Here is an 18,820-nt window from a genome sequence, read left to right as displayed (position 1 = left end):
CAAGTGAAGACCCTGACTACCTTTGCCTCTTTTGTATTTGTTTGGTCCTGATCTTTAGTCAAGGAGTAGCCTGTGGCAGACATGTCTAAGATTTCAGGTGACTTTGTAAGTTGGAAAGGTCCAAAGACCCTCGGTCCAGGAGAAGAGTAGTTCATTGTGGCAGATGCAGGAGTTAAGTTAGCAACTGAAAGTGAAATTCAGAGGAGGTTCAGGCTTGGCGTAGATGGACAGTGCAAAGCCAAGATGAACTTATTGCTTTATGTTGTCATGAAGCTAAAGGATCACCCTCCCAGCAAGACTGTCTTTATTTCAGGATTCCAAGGCTCAGCACAAGAATGTGGAGCACCACAAAACAGTCATTAGAGAATAAAACAAGATAGTTTTACTGAGGGGAATTATTCATGATAAAAAGGGTAGTCAGGGCTGAAGAAACAGCTGGAATTGGGCATCTCAAACTAGTAAAGTGGAAAGCAGGGTGGAGAAAACAGGGTGCAGTCTTAAAAGAGAGTTCTTACTGGGATCAAGCAAGACCAGCCATTGATGGGAAGAGGTAGGAACCATGGACCTGGTATTCAGGAAAAAGGGCAGGACTGATGTTAATTCGTCCTGGGGGCAACATCTGAGAAGCTGGTGGCTAGCTGATATTCAAACTCCTCTGAGCAGGGAAAGGGGGCTTTTGTCAGTTACCAAAAGCCTTTGACCCAGTATCTCAGAGGATTTGGTGGCTTTTTTGTGAGAGGAGGGAGAAAGAAGGGAGGGAGTCGTGTTTGCTTCTAGGGACGAGGTTCTACCAAGAGTGGTAAAATAAGTTGATGGATCCTGTCTTGCTAATGTGTGCTTTTGAGGTTTTTATTTCTTTAGCCTCTCTTGTGAGTGTGGGAATCAATTACCTATTTCAGATTTAGTATCTTTTCTATTACCCCTTTTGAGAAACTCCTGCATGTGAACACTAACCTCAACTTTAAGCAATCTTTCTATGGGTGGGGACTTAACAAGACAGTGGATTTGAGAAAAGGGAGCCTTCTCTTAGCCAGAAACCAGATTCCCACAACAAAATACAGTGGGAACTGCCCACCTGGGTCCAGAACAGGGAGTGGTTCCACACTCCAACTCAAGCGGGTCAAGGCTAGATAGACAAAACACTCCCTGCTTTTGTCGGGAACTTGGAAAGTGCATAAAATTCTAATGGAGCTTGCAATTTCCACATGTTGCATTTCATGTAGCCTCTAAATCATTACGGTTGTGCTGACAAGACATAATAATACAAAGGGATGCTTTTTAACAAATTCCATGTTGCGATAGAATGTGTGCAGTTGTTTTTTGTCAAATGGCTCACAATTAAGGGAATTTTATAGTTTAGATTTTATATAGAATAGATAGTGTTAGGTGATTGTGATTTAGGCAAAAATAAAGCTCCCAATAAAAGCCCACATGGATTGCTATTTCTGTAAGCAGGAAAAAACAACAAATATTTATTAGGAACTTGGTTCATCTAACACAATGCCCTGGGGAGACAAAGAACTGCTTCATCTAAGCTGTCCAAAAGTGAAAGGGCTCCCTCAGGAAGCAGTGCACTCCTCCTCACTGGTGGAGGTCTTCAAGCAAAAGCTGGAGATCACTTGTTAGGTATGTTGAGAATGCATTCTCGTTCAAGGATGGCTTTGATTTGATGGTCTCTGAGGTCCCTTCCATCTCTGGAATTCTAGGATTCTGAGCCTCTTTGGTTGGTTTAGAGTGGGGGCAACTCTTGCTTTCAGTACCTAGATCTGTGTAACTTGGTTCACTCATAAGGGGGGAAAAGACCTTTTTTTTTTGACTGTGTCATATAAACAAGAAAAGAAACCTCAATCATTTGTGATTTCTTTCCTTTTTCTTTTACTCTTAATTAACATTTATTTTCTTTCTCTCCCACTGCTTCCTTTTTATAATTCAACTGTAAAATAATAGAAGGAAGGAAAGAAGGAAAGCATGGAAGGAAAGAAAGAAAATTAAAATGTCCATAGTCAAGCAAATTTCCTCATTGGCCATCCCCTAGAATGTATGTCTCATGCATTTTTTATCCTTCACCTGACTATCAAGGGTTAGGTAGCATGTTTCATATTTAGTCCTCTGGAATCATGGTTTGCTATTGTATTGATCAAAATTCTAAAGTCTTTGCATGTTGTTTTTATTTATATCATATTGCTACTACACAAATTATTCTCCTGGTTCTGATGACTTCATTCTGCACCAGTTCATACAAGTCTTCCTAGTTTTATCTGAAATGGTATCATTTATTTCTATATGATTTAGGATAGAAAAAAAACACATACAAAATATATTTAAAAGAAAACAAGCAAACAAAAATTGGTGGAGAATTCCAACAAGATGACAGAGTGAAAGGCTATAGAGATGACAGCTTAATTCTTCCCCTTCACATACGAAGAGATAAAAATGACCCAAATTAATGAGTAAATAAAGAGGAGAGGAGAAAAAGAAGAGCACTAATAAGAATCTCAAAATAGAATAAGGAAATAGTAAAGGAAAAGTAAAGTATAATAATACAAATAATAAGGAAAAGTAAAAGGAAGGGAAGTGAATAAGAGCCAGATGAACAAATATTATGGATTAGAAGACCCTGAAGAAAAGTCATCAGAAAGTAAAATATCTAATTAACTTCAACAATAGACCCAAAATTAAGACTGTGCCTAACACAAGACTACCAAATTAGATAACAAACACCTTACAGGAAATTAAAAACTATCTAGTACTGGTAAGGGAAAATGTGGTGTTTGTAATTAGAGACAATTTTAAAAATTAGTTAAAAAGAGAACAAGGTTCTTTAAAAACCTTGAAGAACAAAGTAGTAAATTTGAATAAAGGAATAGAATTAATGGGAAATAGAATTCTCAGGCTGGACAACCAATTAGCTGAAGCAGCAGGAGAAAGAGCCAAATGGTTACCAAAAAAGAATTCAATTTGAAAAATGCTCGAAAACTTTAAAAGCAAAGGTAATAAAAGTACAAGGCAAAACTTGGAAAGACGATCTAAGAATCATCAAATTACTTAAAATGTATAGAAAGATTCTAACTTTCATTTTTAGGATATTGCTCAAGAAAATGTCAATTAACTAGGAAAATCAAGACAGAGTACAGATCATTTTACATTATAAAATTCACCTGACTTAAATGGAACAGCTAGGTGGCTTACTGGCTAGGGTACCAGGCCTAGAGTCAAGGAGACTCCTTTTCCTGAGTTCAGATCCAACCTCAGATACTTACTAGCTGTGTGACCCTGAGCAAGTCACTTAACCCTGTTTGCCTCAATTTCTTCATCTACAAAATGAGCTGGAGAAGGAAATGAGAAGCCACTCCAGTGTCTTTGCCAAGACGACTCCAAATGGGGTCAGGAAAAGTCAGAAATGACTGAACAGCAATAACAATAAGAAAGAAAAACACCGTTTAGCAAGTTACCACAATTCAAGTCATACGAGATTATTTACTACTGTGAAAAACTGCTACATGAGCTAAAGCCAAAGGAAATCAGATTATATCCTCAGAAGCTTCTGTCTAGCCTAAATTAGGAATCATATAGGTTAGAAAAATGTATTTTTGATTAACATATTCCCAAGTGCATGCATGCACATGCGCGCACATACATACACACATACATATATTATTGGAGTTATATTGTTTTCCTGGTTGTGCTTACTTCACTTTGCATCAGTTCATATATCTTTCCGTGCATCTGCATATTCCTTATATTCATTGTTTCTTACAGTGTGGTAATATTCCATTAAATAATCTATTTGTTTACGCATTCTCTAATCAATGGGTATCTACTCTGTTTCTAATTCTTTACTACTACAGAAGGGCTGCTATAAATATTTTGGTGTGTATGCGACCTTTCTTTTTGTCTTTTTCATCTTTGGGGTATTTGCCCGCAGTGGGATCTCTGAGACAAAAATGCAGACATTTTAATCACTTTATTTGAATAACTCATTTATTTATTTCCCATGAACAAAAATCCATTTTCTCTCCCTTCCACCTCTTGTTAAAAAAGAAAGAAAGAAAAACAAAACCTTTGAAATAACTATAAATGACAAGGAAAATTCTGTTCTGCTGGGAGACTCCAGTAAAAATCATATAAGTTGATGAGTTACAGCCCACCAACATGTTTTCTCAGAATGAGAGGTAGGAAGGGTTGGCAGATGGGTTTTTGGGAAAGGATGAAACCGACAACAAGTTCAACGACATAAGAAGAAAGGGATTTATGCATCCACACCCTGCTCACTGCAAGATCTAGAAATATGAGCCAGGAGAATGAAAAAGTGAGGACTGTCATCAGCATTCTCTGCAATTGGCATAGAGAGGGCCCAAGAGGAGCTTAACCTCCAGGAAGGGGAAGGATGTCTTGAGATGTCTAAGAAGTTGACAATGAGCCATGGGACTCAATTCCAAACTGTGGTGATACAGATAGCATAGCAAATCTGCAAGCTTTTCAACCAAAGTTCATCATTGTGAGTCCAACATCTGGTATGATTATTCCCTGACCCTCATTCCTATATCTGTCAGTGTTTGAGTTGTAGGAGCTCTGGATGGATGACTGTCTCTTGATCTGAGGGGGTGTCAAGGCTTCTACTTTAGGTGACTTTAACTGAACAAGTGGATGATCTCTTGCACGACTAATTTGTGGTGAATATACAGCAGAAGATATTGGCTCAGTCTGTCTTTTTTAAAACCTCATTAACTTGCAAACTTTTATATACCTGGAAATTTCTTTGAGTAAAGTCTTTATGAATCTTGAGGGCGAGGGAAATAAGCAAAACAAATTTCCACGTTGGCCATGACCAAAAGGTATTTTATTTGGACAATTCTAACTTGTTCTCCAGAATGATTGGGCTAATTGGCAGCTCCGCCAACAATCCATTGTTATACTTGTCTTTCTACATGTCCTCCAACATTGACTTTTCCCCTCTTTTGTCATCTTTGCTAACTGGCTAAGAATGAGACAAAACCTCAAAGTTGTTTTGATTTTCATTTCTCTTATTATTAGTGATTTAGAACAATCTTTTATGTGGTTGGTAAGTTTGGAATTTCCTTTTTGGGAACAGTCGTTTATTTTTCACATTCATTGACCACTTTTCCATTGGGAAAAGAATCTAAAAATAAATTACTTGTGTTAGGAGTTTACATTTAACTGGGGAATGGCACATACATTTTTAGACTTGTACAATGTATTGATTTGTTCTGATTGCTTTATTTCTGTGTTACAAGAGAAGATACTACTGAGTGGGGGTAATGGGGAAGTGTTTTTATTACAAAGTGGTAAAAATAATAATTTAAAAAGCATTAATAAAACATAAGATCTTGAGCTGGAAAGGACCTCAGAGGCTATCTGCTACCTACTCTACCTCCCTCATTTTACGCATGAGGAAATTGAGGCCCAAGGAAACCAGGTGATTTAACTAAGGTCACACAGTAGTAAGTGGCAATTTGATCCCATATCTGGCTCCAGAGTCAGTGCTTTGCCCACTGTAGAATGCAGAGTTGGTATTATAAGGACCAAGTCAAGGACTATTGCAGCTTCTGAGCAATAGTTTATTTTGTATTTGTGACAAGTATGGGCTGCATATGACACGGAGTGACTACACTAGTGTAAACAATCCTCATTGTCTGCAAGAAGTCAGGATGTCACTTGATTACTCAAAGAGAGCATGCAATAATTACGTTTTCCACTAGGTGTCCCCTTAGGGCAGTTGATAGTATAGTAGATAGAACACTGGGCCTGGAATCAGGACGACCTGGGTTTAAATCTGAACTCAGACTAGATACTTACTAGCTGTGTGACCCTGGGCAAGTCACTTAACCCTGTTTGCCTCAGTTTCCTCAGCTGTCAAATAAACTGGAGAAGGAAATGGCAAACATTCCAGTATCTTTGCCAAAAAAACCTCAGATGGGGTCATGAAGAGTCAGACACGACTTAAAAAATGACTGAACCACAAACACTAGGTGACTTGAGCAAGTCACTGAACTACTGGGCCCCAGTTCCATCACCTGTAAAATAAAGAGGTTCGACTAAATGGTCCCTTCCAGCCCTATCCTGCCTGCATTGATCGGGCCACTTCAGGAAACAAGCATCTTTAAAGCTCACCAGACGGTCACCAGCCTACAAGTACCCAGACTAATGTCCTTCTTACCACCACACTGTGTGACTTCTCACAATGGAGCTAATGGGTTCTGAATTTAAGCAAAGGGAATGATGTTAAATGTGACTTTGGAAAATGTGGTTCTACCACCCCCACCCCTCATTTCCATTTTCTGCCCCCAATCAATGAATGATCCTTTCCTCATCCATAAAATGAGCTGGAGAAAGAAATGGCAAACCATTCCAGTATCTTTGCCAAAAAACCCAAATGGGGTCACGGAGAGTTGGATATCACTGAAAACAACTCAACAGCAACGACACACATGTGTATGTATGTATGGGGTGAAGGTTTAACAATTGGGCTGTGATAAAATATGTATTCACACACGTTCTGTGTTATTATCCCATTCACACTCCAAATTTATAACAGTGCAGTGTTCACAAACACTGCTAGAGCAGGCCAGAGGCCCTGGCAAACTCAGGCCTCAGAGGCCGAGGGTCTTACTTTCATCAAATTATCTGTTTCTTGACTCTGCAGAGTCCCAATGATGGGCACCTGCCCAGCCAATGCCTGGACTGGCTTTCTCCCTTCCTGTGTTCGCATGCTACATTTGGTGCAGATGTAGATGCCTTGGGCCTAACCCAAAGCAAATGGTGCTTGATGCAATGTCCATTACATTTGGTGTGTGTTTTATGCTCTGACTAGCATATTTGAAACTTAATGATCACCCATTATGGAACCTTGCTATCAAGCTTTGTTTAGGATTATGTTACTTTGCTTTAGGACTATAGTTTTGCTAGCTCAGGTTATTAGAAGATACCAAAAAGCCTACACTTTTGGCCACCCCTGTGTGTCAATCTCACTTTGGACTATGATGTCAAGAGCAGGGAAGAATCCTGATGGCCAGCAATCAACCACCAGGAATTTGTTAAGCACCTACTATGTGGCAGGCATTGCACTTGGGAGGAACTAGGGGTACAAAGGAAAAGCAAAAACAGTCCCTGCCCTCAAAGAGCTTATATTCTTATGAGAAAGACAATATGTATACATGTGAATATATATCAACCAATTAAGTATTTAATAAGCATTTATTAATGTTTAAGGGGCAGCTAGGTGGTGTAGTGGATAGAACACCAGGCCTGGAGTCAGGAGGACCTGAATTCCAACCTGGCCTCAGACAGTAGCTGTGTGACCTTGACCAAGTCACTTGACCCTGTTTACCTCAGTTTCTCAACTGTAAAATGAACTGGAGAAGGAAATGGCAAACAATTCCATTATCTCTGCCAAGAAAACCCAAAATAGTCATGAAGAGTTGGATACAACTGAAAGGGACTAAACAACAAACAAAGATTGTACTAGTCTTTGCTGATGCAAGCACAAAGAACAAAACATTACTGATTCACAAGAAGTTGACCGTACTCTAATGGGTGAGAAGGAAGAGGGTAGCTAGTACATGTAAAAATACGTACAGTGAAAAGTTAAATACAAATATTCACAAAGTTGTTAAATAGTAGTTTATGCGAATGCAAGGTAGTTTGGGAAGGCGAGTACTAGAGGTTGAGCGATTCTGTGTTCTGCATGCAGAATGGATATAAAATGAATAGAAGATAATTTGGGGAGGGAGTGCCCTAGCACCTGGGGCCACCAGGAGAGGCTTCATGAGGAATGAGGCCCTTGAGCTGAATCTTGAAGGAAACCAAAGATTCTGAGAAGTGGAGAAAGGAGAATATTTCAAGCATGGCAGACAGCCATTACAAAGGCATGGAGTCCAGGCTACAACAAGCTCTAACAATATTAGTCACTTATTCATCCTTTTCATGGAAGGCTATAAGCTCCCATCCAAAGTAAATGCCTTATTGTGACATTGTGTTCAGTCGACTCTTCATGGCTCTGTTTGGGGTTTTCTTGGCAAAGACAATGGAGTGGCTTGCAGTTTCCTTCTCCAGTTCATTTTACAGATGATGAAACTGAGGCAAACGGGGTTAAGTGATTTGCCCAGGGCCACACAGCTAGTAAATGTCTGAGGCCAGATTTGGACTCAGGAAAATGAGTCTTCCTGATTCCAGGCCTGGTCTATCCACTGTGCCACCTAGCTGCCCCTATTGTGACATACCTCAGTGTTCAGAGGATTCTGGGAGATAGAGGTGACTGTGCATGGCATGCTCCTATTTAGTAAGTAGGTAGGCTATCAATAGCCTGATCAACTGAATGGTTGACCAAATGAACCTCACAGACCTATACAACTGGATTAGAAACCACTGAACCTGAGTTTTAGTCTCCATTCTTGTTACACATTCTTGGGCAAGTTACTGAACACCACATCTCTCCCCAGGCCAGATCCTCATCTGTAAAATGGGATTATAACGTAGCCATTACAGAGATTATTACTTCTTTCTCATCTTTCCAAGGAACAGTATTCCCTGAGAGACTACAGGAGCTAAGTCTCCCCTTCCCACTTCAAATACTAGACTTGGCTGATAGCCTAATTTGAATAATCCCATCCATCCACTTTACTTTAAGGATTATTTTGAATTTAAAAGGGATATTTAGGGAGAAATTGGGATACTTTATCAGCTTCCCAACAGGTTGGAGAATCTTCCCTTGGGAGGGAAAACAGAATTCCATCTTAATTAAGGGAGAATGGACATCAAGATTGGTGGTCACTATATAGACAGTGAGAGATAGAAGTGTCTGGAGACAGAAGGGTGATTTGTTGAGACAGTGTGGTACTAACTCTGGAGTCAGGGGGTATGGGGTCAAACACTGCCTGTAACTTAACTTCTCGTGCTATTGTAGACCAATAATCTATCTTCCTTGAGCCTCAGTTTCTCCATGTGTAAAAGGAGGAGTTTGGACCAGATAGCCTCTGGGATCTCTGCTATCTTTACAATTATTAGGGTTTCTAAGGTCAGTAGTGTTTATTAAACACCTATCGTGTGTCAGGCACTGTGCTAAGTGCTAGGTGTGCAAAGGTCATTATGCGTTAGGAATTATGGGGAGCTAGAGGAAGACCCATAATGAAGAACAATGCTCATGACGCCCACTAGAACTAGATGGATTTGTAGGGGGAGTCATGATAGGTTGTGATTCCTGACACAAGTTGAAAGTGCTAAGAAACCAGAGGAGGCCATGCCTACTGGTCACCCTGCCTGATCGTGGCTTTACATCCCTGAATGCTAACCACAAAGATGTAGGAAGGGGTTAGTTAATGAAATGTGTCTTTATTTACCAAGAGTTCTGTTTTGTTCTATTTTCTTATTAATACAATATTCCCCTCTGGTACTATAAATTGCGGCATACTTGTGAGGAGGGAATCAATCTTGATGGTATCATAAATCTGTTATCCCACATTTCCTGGGTCAGAGCTATGAGCCAGGAGGGTGTGAAAATTCACCAAAATGTACAACTGGGCCCTTTGGTCAGGAGAGTGTCTGACACAAGGGTTACATAACACTTCATGGAGATGTTGGGAGAATCAGAGGAGATACTGTGTGTGAACACAGTGTAAAAAAAAAAGCCTTCTATAAAGACAAAGGATTATCATTACATTTGAGCCCATATAGAAAGAAATTGAGTCACAATAAGATGACAAAATGGAGTGTTGTCTGGACAGCCAGCTTATCACAGGTCCTAGCACATAAATAATAAAAGCTTGTTGACTTATTGATTTGACTTGAACACCCTAATAAGACTTTCACAGCTAGTCAGGATTGTGGTGGTATACCATAAGGGAGCAGCGGATAATGTTTCTTCCCTTCAAGCAATCAATGCATCAATCACTCAGTAATCATTTTCTTAAGCATACTGTTTACTAGGCACCATATTAAGTGTGGGAGATGCAAAGACAAAAGCAAAGCAGTTCCCTCCCCTCAAAGAACTTCCATTCTGTCTGGGGAGACAACATGCATCCTTATGCATATAAAAAAAGGTATACTTGATTATTTCAGTAGGGAGATGTTAGCAGCTATGGGAATCAGAAAAGTCACTTTAGTTGAGCTTTGAAGCTAATTACCCATTTGCAGAGGTGGAAAAAAACAATCCATTCTAGGGATGGAGGACTACCTGGTCAAAGGTAAGAAATGGAGCGTCATGAGTGGGGAGGACCGGCAAGAAGGACAATTTGATTTTGATTGTAGCATTCATGAAAGAGAGCATGAAAATAAATAAAGAAACAAATAAATAAATAGAGTATGTACTAGGACTGGAAGGGTGGGTTTGGAAAATGGTTGTGAATCTCTTTAAATGTCAATCAGAGGCATTTATATTTGATCCTAGAGGAAATAGGGAGCCATTGGAGTTGATTGAGCAGAGGAGTGACCTGATCAGATCAGCACTTTAGGAAAATTACTTTGGCAAGTTTATGAAGGGTAGAAACTTGAGGCAAAGAAATCAATTAAGAGACTATTGCAGGGGCAACTAGGTGGTGCAGTGGATAGAGCACTGGCCCTGAAGTCAGGAGGACCTGAGTTCAATCTGGCCTCAAACCAAACACTTGATGCTTACTAGCTGTGTGACCCTGGGCAAGGCACTTAACCCCAATTGCCTTTAAAGAAAAAAAAAGAGAGAGACTATTGCAATAATCCAGGAAGGGAAATGAGGGTCTGTTGGTCATGTGAGTGAAAAGGAAGGGTATGGTAGATGTTGGAGAAATAAAATGAGTAAAACTACCTGACTAGATGTGAAGTGTGACTGAGATAAAGACAGCGCTTCTGGGATTCACTGTCTGATCTTCATCCTTCCCAACTTTTTACTTTTCCTGTGTCTATAGCAGTCAGTATATGTACACATTCTAGTCAAGTGAATAACTAGTTTTATTATAGTATAAGGAAGTTTTGGTAAACAAATGATTTATAGACATGCTTTCATATTACTCAATTGGTTGGGCCCAAGTTACAATATTAAATACCCTCAAACTCTTCCAATTTCACTTCTTTGAATTTGTTTGCTTCTTCTTAAGTCTTATCCCTTGGGGTCACTGTCTTTTCTTATTAATTCTCCTGACTTCCTCTAGAGGACATGAAGAAATTGAGACATTGTCTACTGCAACCCTTTGGCCTCAGGGAAAAACTTTCCTTTTTGATACCATCTGAATTTCCAACCTAGCTGGTATCAACTGATACAGTCTTTGCCCTGAGCTCACAGAAAGTCCATGATTGTCTTTTCCCTGGGTTGTAGGTACTTGGGAGGGAGGTATGCAGATTTCTCCAACTGAGTCTCTCATTTCCATTGGCCTACTTGAAGTTTGACTTAAAACAAAAAACGGTCCCTTACGTCCCCTGTTGTGACCAATCCCAGAGGTCATTCTCCATCCCAATGTCATTATCACAGATGTCTGTAGCCCATGTTTATACCTTCTTTTCCAGCAGGTAATTAAGCCATGTACTATACTGAAAAATTGTTGAAATTATCTATTTTCCTGTGTAACCTGTGTCCCAGGTCTCTTGGTTTATATAAATTGGGTTCAAATCTAATCACCCATTGGTACCTTTACCCAGAATTTTCTTCTACAGTTATCAGAATTTGCCTCATTTTGCCCCTACCCTAGGTCTCCCCCGGGTACAGCATAACTAGGTCTCTACAGATGTGTGCAACAGGGATCTCAACTTCTGTACTAACTCAGGTTAATAATATAGAATACCTTTTATTTCAACCCACAAGAAGAATGCAAAACACCACAAAGAATTCATAAAATGTACAAAGAGAAAAAAATAACTCTCCACTTTCCTGGGTCCCACAGTCCCAACTCCTTCTTCTCACTCTGACCTAATGAATCCTGCAAGCTCATAGTACAATAATAAGATTGAGACTCCCTCCCTTGGAATGGAATCTAACTTTAGGCTTATAATGGGATGACTGCTCATCTTCCCTCCAAGACATATGATTGCTCTTCTTCTGTTTACGGAATTAGACTAGGACCTTGACATTGACTAGGAAATTCCTCCTCTTTTGGATAAAGGAATTCTTGCCATGCTATTATGGCTTCTGATAACTGGGCTCTCTCTCTCTCCCTCTTTCTCCCTCTTTTCCCCTCCCCCCCCCAGTTGTCTTGATCTATATCTTGCCACTGAACCCAGATGGCTGGAGAAAATGAGCCTGGTGACTTTGCATATCCCTTTCTCACTTAAATCCAACTCACTTGCATGTCATGGCATCACCTCCATGATGTCATGGTCCTCTTTGAGAATGAAGGACAAACACCATTATCACCACCACCACCAACAATCTCTTATGCTAAATAGTCTCCTTCTTTTCTATAGCCACATGTTTTTGCCCTCCAGGAATGCCTTTACTGCTTTGCCACAGACTTTCCATGTCTCCAATCTGGAGCTGAAAGATGACCTGGGGAATATAAACAGATGCACGAGATTTATTCTCAAAGGACTTGAGCCGGCTCTGCATGTGTGTGCATGCATGCATGTGTGTGTTTGTGTATGTGTGGACACTCGCCTCTGCTCAGCTTTTCCTGTGGCCAAGTCCTGTGGAGAAGTTCAGATGCTCATTGACTAAAACTCAACCAATCATGGACATTTCTGCTTCTCCCACAGGGTAAGGTTTTCAAAGGCAGGATGAAATCCTCATCCATTAAACTTAGCAAGTTTCCAGGCTACTTATTCACACCCCCTCCAAGAGCACCAGCATTCATTACAATGGGGATGTCCACATCTGGCACCTTGTACAAGGAGGTATCCCTTATGAGGCTACTCTATGTCTCAGCAAAGTTACAGAGTATATTAAAATGTAAGGTTAAAGAGATAAAATCTAGCACAAATCTCTAGAGTACCTTGGGGAGGAAAGGTGGTCAGTAAATCTAAAAATAAATAATATTGGATTGTTCTGGACCACAGGGTTTACGCTCCCCACCCAGCCATAACTCTCTCATCCCAAATTGAAATGTATGTATCTTTCAAAAGAAATAAAAAGGGAAAAACTATTTAAGAAAAAGTACCTTTCCAGATTTCAATAAGAATAGAGATGGTGGGAGATTTCATTCATACTTTCTTGTGCTACAATTTGGTGATCGCTTTAAAAAAAATCAAAATGTGACCCATAAAATCAGATCTCTAGAATACAACATCACCCATAAAATCAAGTCTTTAGAATACGATGTGATCCATAAAGGCAAGTCGTTAGGATACTGTCAGAATCCTTTTTGCTCTTCGACAAAAAGAAAGTCAAGAAACGGAATGGTGTCTATGGCAGAAAAAGATGTCCTGGATTGCTATCACGAGGTTGGACATGGGGACCTAGAGGCAAAGAAAATATGCCCAGCATGGGGATTTGAGGCAGGATGAGAGAGCAGTAAAGTAAGCACAAATGAAGGTGTTTTGTTTTTTAAATTTCTGAGCTATGCGTTTTGCAGTGCGCTGCTGCTATATGGATTAAGGGAACTGAGTCATGGGATGCCACGAGGGGCAAGAGTCTATTCTTCAAAGTTATGCTTGATGGTTTACTCTGCATAGAAATAGGATTGATCTAACTCTTCTGGTTGTGTGATTATTGTAGGGATTCCTAATCTATGGACCGCGGACTTTAAAAAAAATTCTTTAATTTGATAATGTATTTCAGTATAAGTGGTTTCCTTTGTAATCCTATGTATTTTATTTTATCATTTTTTTTTTGTGAGGCAATTGGACTTGTGACTTGCCCCGAGTCACACAGCTAGTATTATGCGTCTAAGGCCGATTTGAACTCAGGTCTCCTGACTCCAAGGCCAGTGCTCTATCCACTGCGCCACGAAGCTGCCCCTATTTTATACATTTGAAAACATTATTCAGAGAAGGGTCCATAAATTTCACCAGCCTGACAAAGAGTCCATGACAGAAAAAAAAAAGTTAAGAACCCATCTTTTTTGGTAAAAGAGAAACCAAGAGAGAACGGTGGCAGTGAATGGCCTGTGATGAACAGAAAATTTTTTAAAAAGTCGGTGGTGGGGAGGGGAGGAGGACAGAAGTTCGAATCATGAGTTCTAGGCTTTATTTACCTTGGCTGGGGCTTGCCCCAAAGGAGAAAGAATATCAATGATTTTTCACTTGTTAATATTTGATAAATATTCTGAATCAAAGTAAAACTGAATTCAGGTTCCTATCCCTGACCCCTGGACAAAAAAGAATCTGCCTGAGGAAGTAAATTTAAGAGTGAATAAAGCTTCCCTCAGAGGCAGGCACCTCAGGTAAATTGACTCCTTTCCTAGCTCTCTCTAAAGGCTGGTCCCTGAGAGGTTTAGTTAATATTTAACTGAAGGAAAGTCATGCCCCAGGGCGGCTAAGGGAGAAGCTGGGACAGAGCGGCTCCACCTTGGTTTTGAACTTGGGGACTAGGTAAAGCAGTAGCTGGTTTGCCTCTGATATCAACTACTCCAGTCCCAACTGTTATATGGGTTCCCAAAGTGGACGATACCACCCCCTAGTGGGCACTGGAGCTATGGGGGAGGGTAGTAGCCTGAGGGCAACTGGGGGGCATTGAATAAAAATAAGGGTTAACCTAACCTCAGGGGGTCGCTGAGTAATTTCTTTTTCTTTCTTTCTTTTTTTTTTTTGAAAAGGGGCAGTAAGCCAAATAAGTTTGGAAACCAATCTAGAGAGACTTGAAGGATGCTAATTTTAACTGACATATTACCACTCTGGAATACCCTCACAAATGAAGGTCAATAGATGTGTAAGGAAGCATACGTATTGCGGCATATAGAATGAAAGGCAGCTAGGTGGTGCAGTGCATATAGCACTGGGCTTGGAGTCAGGAAGACTCGAGTATAAATCTGGCATCAGAGACTAGTTGTGTGACCCTGAGCAAGTCACTTAACCTCTATCTGCCTCCATTTCCTCAACTGTAAAATGGCGATAATAACAGCACCTAAATCACTAATTTGTTGTGAAAGCCAAATGAAATAAAGTATACAAAGCAATGGAAAATCCTTCTCCATCCATCCCGCTGGGAACCCAAGAAAAAGTAGCTGGGATGCTTAGCTCTCCTCCCTATCAGATTGGGAGAGCTGCCTAAAGTATCTCCTCTCTCCAATCCACCCTCAAGTCACTTTATCACTCCAGAAGCTCCAGTGGTTTCTCGTTGTTATAGGTTAAAAATATAAACTCTTCAGCTTGGCATGTAAAGTTCTTCATGATTTGGATCCTGCCTACCTTTCCAAGCTGGTTGAATCAGATCTTACCTGTGGCTCCAAGAAGCTGTAGCATCACAGCAGCCACATCTTGGTAAACTGTCTCAGCAGACTGGCTAAACCAGGTTGAGGGTTTGGTGAATTAGGGGAATGTCTACCCCAAGCATACGAAGATTTCTCTCGTGGAATGGAAGGATGAGAACAATTTGTTCCAAAGGCTATAAAGGCAGCTGATGTAGATGCCATAGAGCACTTAGAACTTGATCAGACATTGAAGATGCCAAGGTACGCCTTGGGCCATGACTTTTGTCTTGCCACTGGACTTTGATAACTGGAAGAGAGAAGGAGGCTGATTGATGACTTTTGTAACTCTGCCTCACTTAAATCCAATTCATGTGCAAGTCAAGACGTCACCTTTCCAAGCTTATGGAACATCATTTGACCTTCACATACTCTGCCTTCCAGCCAAACTACTACTTGCCGTTCCCCATATGGGACATTCCATCTCTTCTTTGTCTGGGGAATCCTCCCTGATCACATAAGTTGAGGGCCCTTCCAGATACTACATTACTAAATATTAATTGCTATTATAATACTAATTATTTTAAACCAGAAGAATTTTAAAATCTAAGAGGAATAATCAATTCCTTTTCCCTAAGTGGCGGAAAATAGTGAGATTTTATAAGATGATTTAAAGAAAGCTCTTAGAGAGAAGTAAAGATAGAGGCTGTAAAAAAAAAACAAACCAAAAGCAAAAACAAAAAACAAAAATAAAATAAAAGGTATTTTGCAGATTATAAATGTACCCTTCAATATTTCAGTGGATCTCACCGCTGTGTTTACTCCTTCCAGATTGCAACCCACTCGCACCCACCCTTTACATCTGTGGTCCAAGTTTTTCCATAAAGCTCCCATGAGGCTCTACTCAAGACAAATCTGAAGTTTAGTGGATACAAGGCCAACATGTGGGCAGTCTGTTATTCCTTAATCAAACTACATGGCTGGCCCAGGCCCCTTTTCCAGGGCTACATATTCTCAACGATATCTTTTACACAAGTTTCTACTTGCAGTCATTATCGGTAATATGTTTCATCCTACTTCTGTCATTTTTCATCATTCCATTGTTCTTTGGATGACTTCTTTTCCATGAAGTCACACAGCATTATATTGAGAATATTGAGGATACAGAGATGGGTTTGTGTGCAATTGGCAGCTTGTGACCATTGAAAACACTGTGATTTTCTAAATTCCATTTAGCCAAATTTCCTTTTCCAATTCAGTTGTTGAATTGTGATCCTGCTCATTCTTTGTGTGTAACACTGGGATAGAAATAATGTAGATGGATCTACCCAACGACCTACCATTTCAGCTATGCATCACCACCTGGACACTAGGTTTTCTTCATTCACCTGGCTTTTCTACTTTGTAAGTGAATGGACCAATCTCATTACACTGATTATGGATAATAAAAATCATAAAATCATAATACCTAAGATTGAAACAACTTTAAGTTTTCAAAGTGCTTAGATCTTACTGAGGAGTGTTGGTAGTGTTTCAAGTACTCCTGGGTCGGATGCCTGCTGAGATAACCAAGACTTGGGGAGATTTCCTGAGAATATCTTTGTTGGCTCTTCTCATGGGCAGATCAGCACTATGAAATAAATATTAACAGCAGTAATTTTGAAAGAAGAAATATTAGGTAATATTAGAGATTAGAACCCACAGGGTTACTAAACACCACAGGCAAACTTTTTGTAGGAGCCCTTCTACAAAAGCTAGAATAAGGAACAGAGAAATTGCAGAATATGCCAAAAGAAGGAAGTGGAAAGGATATTTATTATGTATAGATAAAGAAAGAGCTTTTCAGCTGACAAAATTTGATTTCCTTTTTAAGAATAGAAATATGCTAAGTTAGATTAGTTTCTGAAAATGAGGATGCTATGTGCTGGCATCCCTTGGTTCAACTGATAGGTTGAAAAATAAAGTAATAGGGTTGAGAGAGTGGAAGCTGCTCAAATAGTCCTTTTAGGTGTGGCCTGTAGGCCTTCTAATAAGAAAATTTAGAAAATTTTAGAAAAATGGAGGGTAAAGTTGGAAATGAGACTGAGAATTGAGCCCAGGTATTACAATAATGTCTAGTTTTACAAAACAATAATAATAATAGATTTTAGAATGAGCAACCTCCAAAAGGGAAAATCCCTAAAAATGGAAGGAAAAGAACTGATGATGCAAAAATAGAAGATGGGCTAAGGTGAATTCTTTTCCTAGCGAATGAGAGTCCTTAGCTGATTTCTTTACTTGGCTGATCTGTTCTCAGTGGAATTGCTTTCTGCTAATGGAGCTCTGAGCAGCTACAATGACCCACTACTGCTCTCTGCTGCCATCTGCTGGTTTCCAGGTGCTACAAGGCTTCTTCCTCACTCTATGCTCTTCACCACACAATACACCCCTATCTGCCATCATTTGTCATTCCATGGCTCCCAAGGCTATTTCAACGATGTTGATGCTGGCCTTGGGTATCCGGCCTGCTACCTAGAAAAGCCTTTAGGTATTAAGCTTGTCTTTTGAATGGACTTTTTCCTCTCTCACCTGTCACTCATTGACTAGAGTCTATAACCTTATTTGGGATTTGAAAATTCCTCTAACTTCTTTCTATGTTCTCATGCCAACTGGTTAGCAAAGTGCCACTCTCAGAGCAAGTTTTTTGTTTTGTTTTGTTTTTTGGTGAGGGCAATTAGGGTTAAGTGACTTGCCCAGAGTCACACAGCTAGTGGGTATTGTGTCTGAATCCGGATTTGAACTCAGGTCCTCCTGAGTCCAGGGCCGGTGCTCTATCCACTGTGCCACCTAGCTGCCCCCTCAGATCAAGTTCAAAAAGGATTTGGTGCAGCTGGGGACCTTTATCTTATTTTCTTGCCTATAACTCAGTTGCTGCCATCCCCAGGCTAAGAATTTGGAAGGTATTAGAAAAACAGGGTAAGATGGATCAAGCACTTTCTTGAATGTTATTTATGCATTGTTTTAATCAACAAATAGTCTGTTTAGTCCCTAATGGAATTCCATTCCTCTCTCTCCCTCCTACCCTACTCTAGATGGCTCTGTGGAACAACAGGGCAAACCTATTAGCTTATATATATCTATCCCAGGAAGAAAGAAGGCTAAGGACAGTAAATACAGAATTTGCAGTTTAATGTTTTGTGTTTGAACTTTGAGAATATCTAAGAAAACAACAGTTTGCGAAGCAAGCTTCAAAGTCTACTCGCCCTTGTTGAAAGACTTGTGGGAAGAGGGTGCTCCCCTGAAAAAAAATTTGAAAACAGAAAAGAGAAACTTATGAAAAGGATGCGATGAGGATAGCAGAATGGAGGTTCAAGTAAGAGGTGGTATAAAGCAAAACCAAGAGAGTATAACATAAAGGAATGTCAAAAAAAAAAAAGAAATGTCAAAGGCCTGTCCTTATAGAATGAAAATAGATGGACCTAAGGTTGAAGACATTAAACAGACCTTTCAGAAGCTATAGGAAATAGATATAAGATGGGATATGGATGCCATATGGCATATTTTATGGAACAGAGTCCTAG

The sequence above is a fragment of the Phascolarctos cinereus genome, unplaced genomic scaffold, assembly GCF_003287225.1.
Source record: "Phascolarctos cinereus isolate Bilbo 61053 unplaced genomic scaffold, phaCin_HiC Scaffold_1;HRSCAF=81, whole genome shotgun sequence".
Lineage (NCBI taxonomy): Eukaryota > Metazoa > Chordata > Mammalia > Diprotodontia > Phascolarctidae > Phascolarctos > Phascolarctos cinereus.
The sequence above is the reverse complement of the archived record's forward strand: the minus strand, read 5'-3'. Positions refer to the sequence as shown.